At 45.7% G+C, this 6,439-nt stretch overlaps 1 non-coding gene across 1 annotated transcript; it reads right to left on the bottom strand.

The window, feature by feature from the left end:
- Positions 1 to 4,623: 4,623 nt before the first annotated feature.
- On the bottom strand, positions 4,624 to 4,754 carry LOC115062926. The gene has a single exon (XR_003842831.1). It is a non-coding gene; the product is annotated as a small nucleolar RNA SNORA17 (small nucleolar RNA).
- Between the last annotated feature and the right edge of the window lie 1,685 nt (positions 4,755 to 6,439).

Here is a 6,439-nt window from a genome sequence, read left to right as displayed (position 1 = left end):
GAACTCCTAAACCTGATAAACAGCTTCAGTGCAGTAGCTGGATATAAAATTAACTCAAACAAATCAGTGGCCTTCCTCTACACAAAGAACAGACAGGATGAGAAAGAAATTAGGGAAACAACACCCTTCACAATAGTCACAAATAATATAAAATACCTTAGTGTGACTTTAACAAAGGAAGTGAAATGTCTGTATGATAAGAACTTCAAATCCCTAAAGAAAGAAATTGAAGAAGATCTCAGAAGATCTTCTTAAAGAGGCTGTAGGGTTTTAAAGTGTCAAAAAAATTTTAAAACTGTGAAACTTAAAAGTTGGGCTGTACCCTGTCTCGAACCCCCCCCCCAAAGTTGGGCTGTATTTTATATTATGATATTAATATGAAAACTTGGGGACACGGAATGAAAGGATATGGATTAAAATGATACGTTTGTGTGTCGTTGACAATGGAACAGAGTACCCTATGTACCTAGAGTCCCTTCAGCTGTCAACTTGGCATAAAGCCACCTGGGAAGGGAGACCTAGATTAGGAAACTGCCCAGATCAGATTTTCCTCTGGGCATGTCTGTGAGGCATTGTCTTAATTGATGATTTACCTGGGAAGGTTTAGCCCATTGTAGGTGGCACAATCCTTATGCAAGTGAGCCTGAGTTACATAAGGAATTAGCAGGGCACAGGTCTGTGACTTATCCTACAAGCAATCCAGAAGGCAGCATTTTCCATAGTTCCTGACTTGAGTCTTGAGGTTTCTACCTGGAGTTCCTACATAGACTTGCTTCAATGATAGAGACTGTGACCTGGAAATAATATAAGTCAAGCTGCTTTTGATTGGAGTGTTTTATCACCACAACAGAAATAGACCAGGACAGACCCTGTGCCAAAGTTAAAGTTAAAAAGAGTTCAAATTATAAAGCTCAGTAGCAGAGTACTTCCCTCGCATGTACAAGAACCCTTGGTTCAAGTTCTAACACTACAAAATAAGAAAAGAAATGGAAAGAAAAGAAAAGAGAAAGAAGAGAGGAACTGGAGATATGACTCAGCAGCTAAGAGCACTGAGTACTTTTTCTTGAGACCTGTGTTCAATTCCCAGCACCCAAATAGTGGCTAACAACTGTAACTTCAGTTTCAGGAGATCTGACACCCTCTTCTGGCCTCTGCGAGTACTGCATGTATATGGTGCACAGACATATACTTGGGCAAAATACACATACACATAAAATAAAATAATAATTAATAAAAGGAAAGAAGATCAATTCTGTTGGCCAAAACACAAGGAGGAGGAAGAGGAGGAGGAGGAGGAGGAGGAGGAGGAGGAGGAAGAGGAGGAGGAAGAGGAAGAGGAAGAAGAAGAGGAAGAGGAAGAAGAAGAGGAAGAGGAGAAAAAGGTCATAAATGACATTATTTAATTCAGCAAATCAAATGATAAAGAATTCATAGACAATATACATTCATCAAGAAAAATGTAAGAATCTGAGGGAAAGAAAATAAAACCGAGTAACACTGACAAACTAGAGAGGAACCATCAACATCTGTTCAGTTTAATCAATAATCAAGAAAATGACTATTAAAACCATAATAAGGAAATATTTCATACCAATTAATAAAAATTGAGAAGCTAGCCGTCAGTGGTGGCGCATTCCTTTAATCCCAGCACTCAGGAGGCAGAGGCAGGCAGATTTCTGAGTTCAAGGCCAGCTGGTCTACAAAGTGAGTTCCAGGACAGCTAGGGCTACACTGAGAAATCCTGTCTCAAAACAAAGCAAAACAAAACAAAGAATTGAGAAGCTAGACAGTTCTAACTGTGAGTAAGGTTGTGACCAAGAGTGATTTTACTCTCTGCAAAGAGAAGAGAAAACGACTGTGAGCACTTTGGGAAACAATTCAACACTAATAAAAAGAAGCATGTATGCGCCCTACAGTTCAGACACAGCTCCTTTCCCTTCTAAAGATTTGCACATATATACCAGGAAACATGTCTAAAATCTTTCACAGTAGCTGTCTTAGTTAAGGCTTCTATTGCCATTAAAAGACATTATGGCCACAGAAACATGTACGAAGGAAAACACTGCATTGGGGCTGGCTCACAGTTCAGAGGTTTAGTCCTTTATCATGGTGGGAAGTATGTCAGTGTGCAGGCAGGCATGATACTGGAGAAGAGAGAGTGACATTGGGTCTGGCTTGAGCATCTGACACCTCAAAGCCCAGCCCCATTGACACACTTCCTCTAGCAAGAACATACATACTCCAGCAAGGCCACAGCTCCTAGTACTGCCACTCCTTATGAGCCTATGGGGGCCATCTTGATTTTAACCACCATAGCAGCCTTTAAAAATATTTACTCTAATTGTTTTAGTTACATGTGATTGTGCGTGTATGTGTGTGTGCATGTGGGTATATGCACAGAAGTGCAGGTGTCTGAAAAGGCCAGCAATGTAGGATCCTCTGGAGCTGAAGTTAGAGATGGTCATAAGCCACCATGTCGGTGTTGGTAATAGAACCTGGTTCCCCTGGATGAGCAGCAAGTGCTCTTAACTGATGAGCCATCTCTTAGGGCACCACAATAGTATTCTTTATAGCAAATGCTGGCAAACTCCTTACATGAAGGACCAAATAGCAAATATTTGGCTCTTTGGATATCATCCAACATCTTTTTTTTTTTTTTTATTATTGGTTCTTTGTCATTAACCTAGATCCCATTCATCTTCCTCTCCCCTCACATCTGTCCTCCACCCTTGCAATCTCCCCTCCAACAAAGAAAAAAAGTCTCATAGGAAAACTGTAGTGTGTCACAGTGTGTACTACAGTATGTCCTTTTGTCCACACTTCATTGCAATGACTCCTTGGTCTGGTATGAGGCCTCTGGCTTCTGCTCCTCTATCAATACCAGAACCTCACTGTGTTGCCTCTCAGATATCCTGTTATTGCCCTATGTCATGAAGATTCTGTAGTTTTGGATCTGTAGGACCAGCCCCTTCATGTACTTCAGCAGTTTATCTATGGGGTACATGTTGGGGTGAGCCAATTCAAAGCCTTGGATCTGGGCCTGAAGAGCATCTGAGCTGGTCAGCCCACCAGCTCTCCCACACCCACACCACAGGGGAGAACTGCTTTGTCCTGGCTTGACCATCCAATGCTGCTGCCACCAAGGGGAAGAGCCAGCTCTCCTACTTTCACTCCCTGGGTCCGGCTCACCCACAGCCCCTGCAGCCAGGGCCAGCTCTACCATGCTGCCCAGACAAGGTGTAGGACCTTCTTTCATGAGTGTTGCAACTGGTGAGGGACATGGCCATTTCTCCCACTCTCATGACCCTGGGGCCAACTCTCCCACCTGCCATAGATGGGAAGGCATGAGGGACAGAGGGAAGGAGGCATCTCAGTCTCTCTTCTGCACCGCCACACAGCAGATAAGTGTCAATGTCGGCTCTCCTATGCTTTCATCCTCTAGACTGGCTCACTCACAATCTCCATGTCTAGAGCCACCTCTACTGTGCAGCCTAAGCAAGGTGCAGGGCCCACTCTCCTGAGTGCTGAAGTAGGTGACGGGCAGCTATCCCTCTCCGATAATCTCTCTGGAGACCAGCTCTCTTGTCTTCTATAGGTGTCAAGGGACAAGGGGGGGTCTCTCTTTACTCATGTCACCACGTAACAAACAAGTGACAGGGTAGTTCTACCATGCTCATGTCCTCAGAAGCTCACCCATGCTTCTGCCATCAGGGTCAGCTCTACTGTGCTGCCCAGATGAGACACAGGGCCAACTCTCCCAAGTGCTACAGCTGGTGAGAGGCAAGGCCAGCTCTCCCATGCTTATACCCTCAGGGACAGCTCACCCCTCAGCTCCCTCAACCAGGCTAGCTCTATTATGCATCCTTGGTAATATGTGGGGCCACTCTCCAGAGTACTACAGCTGGTTAGGGGCGAGACCAGCTCTCCTGCTCTTGGGACTCCAGGGTCAGATCTCCTAGGATGCTCAAGCAAGGGTGGAACCAGTTCTGTCCAGCCCTCAAACCTCAACATGTCCCTGGGCAGCATCCCAAGCCAGGGATGTCCACCTTGCCTTTGATGGTAACAGACCCCTGCTGCTGCAGGGCCACGACCCAAACATGACCCCAGGTGGCATCACCAGCTACTCATATCAGGCTGCTCCTCATTGCCTCAAGTCTCCAGTTCTGCCTCTCTTCATTGGGTTCACATCCTTCTCTTACTCTCTCACCTCTCTACTACATACTTGTTCCTCTTAGTGCTGCCAGGGGTCTCTGAGTATCTGGGGTCATCTCAGGAGTGGTGTCAGGAGTGCTATGTCCCATCCGTGCATTATGGAGCCAGGCAGGAGTCGTCTCAGGTATGGTCTGCCCCCTCCCCCAGACCTGAGTGGCACTGCTCGTCATCTCGGGCTAGCTTCCTGTTCAGGTCCCGTGGTGTTGAACTGGTGGCTATCTTGGGCTTGTTCCTCATCTGGACCACCCTTGTTGTCCCATGCAGGGGTCATCTGTCTAAGGCTAACTCCCACCGAGGTCCCGAGGTCCCGGGTGGGTTCTTCTAGTCTCCAGCTCACTCTGCATTCTGAGAGCCTGTCTGGGCCTGAATGGAACTGGACTGGTGGTCATCTCAGGCTCAGTTTTTTCAGGGATTGTTAGACTACTTATCATTCAGATGTTCATAGATTGGAGAACTAAGCATGAAATACCCTCTCTCCTCTCTGCCACCTACTGACACACATGTGACACAGCAACCACACCTGCAACACCTCTAGGGGCAGACATCCAGCAACATCTTCTACACAACAAAACTTGTTATGAACCATGAAATTTGAATTTCATATTCACATATCATTTGAAGATACATTGCTCTTACATTGTGAGTCATAACAACTCATCGGCACTGCTGGCTTGGCTGGACTGAGAATCTCCTAGGAGACACACCTCTGGCAAGTTCGTCAGGGTTTTTCCCAATAGGTTTAACTGAAGAGGCACAGCTCACTCTAAACCAGTGTCGTTTCCTGGGCTGAAATCCTTTAGTGAGTACCAGAGGATCAGGGAACCAGCTCAGGTCAGCATTTATCTGTTGCAGTCACCTGACTGATGATGTGATGTGACTGGCTGTCTCATGGCCCTGCCTCCGTGCCTTCCCTGCAATGGATGTTGGATTGGATCCTTAATCCCATCCTTCCTTAAGTTGTTTTCTCATGGTTTTCACACAGCAAGCAGGCAGATCTGGCTCACAGAATATTGTTTTCAAGTCTCTGGTTAAACTATGAAGTTTAAAAGAAAAAGAAACAATCAATTTACCTGCCAACAGACAAAGACAGAAGTAGAATTTGACATAAAAACAACTGAAATTACACAGTGGAGAAAATGAATAGATTCACACATCAGCATCAGCAAAATGCCAAAGGGAAACCATTACTGTAAGAAATATGTCGCCCATGGGTCACTGAGTTGGCTCAGCGTGTCAAGGCTCTGCCTTCAAGCCTGACAACCCGTGTTTCATCCTAGGGACCCACAGAGTGGAAGCAGAGATGTGATTTCAGGGAGTGGCCTTCTGACCTCCACATGTGCCCTATGACTGGTGTGTGTATATGTACACACACACACACACACACACACACATGCACACACACGCACATGCACACACACGCACATGCACACACACGCACACACGCGCACACACACACACACACACACACTACATGAAATATAGTTTGAGACAAAAGTCAAAAGTGTTGGAGGGTATAGTTTTCAAGTCTTCTGAGAGGCATCGTCAAGGTGGAATTAAGTGTTTAGGAATTTTATTTAGAGAAAATAGCTTTGTGGGAGAGGGTAGCAGGAACTGGAGAAACTCTAGAAGAGCCTTCAGTTTGCATGTGGGCTGACTTCGTGGAATGGAGACAGGAAAGCTCAGGCCGAAGCCCGATAGGTTACAGTACAATCTAGGAAAGGTGACTCGGAGACCCCTTGCCCCGAGGTGTGCCCACAGAAGATCTGCCTAAGAAACACATCAGCCTTCATGTTCTCACCTCCCCCCGTCAGTGCCAGTGAACAGCATGTGGTACAAACATCTATTCATTTCAGAGTTTGGCTCCTGAGCTCTTGGTCTATTGCCCCCCCCCCCCCCCCGTGTTGATGGATGCCTGGAAGTCTCGTGTTCTCACAACCACATACAGAATGTATCCAGTCAGCAAGCTCTAAAACAGGTGAAATAGAACTGTTTTATTTTGTGGGTTATACAGAAGCATTGAAACATAAAAATAAGCCAGAAATGGATAATAAACATGAACATGGGATCATGGATTACTCCATGGAGAAGGGTGGGGCCAAAACTTGACATATTTTACACCAGAGCTCAGCACGGTAGAGTGCTGGAAATATCTGCATCAGCTGGAGGGAGGGTCCGTGGGTGTACATTTTATGATTCACTAAGCTGCTCACATATGTCTTATGTATTT

Source organism: Mus pahari, chromosome 1 (genome assembly GCF_900095145.1).
Source record: "Mus pahari chromosome 1, PAHARI_EIJ_v1.1, whole genome shotgun sequence".
Lineage (NCBI taxonomy): Eukaryota > Metazoa > Chordata > Mammalia > Rodentia > Muridae > Mus > Mus pahari.
This window is presented reverse-complemented; position numbering and strand designations above follow the sequence as displayed.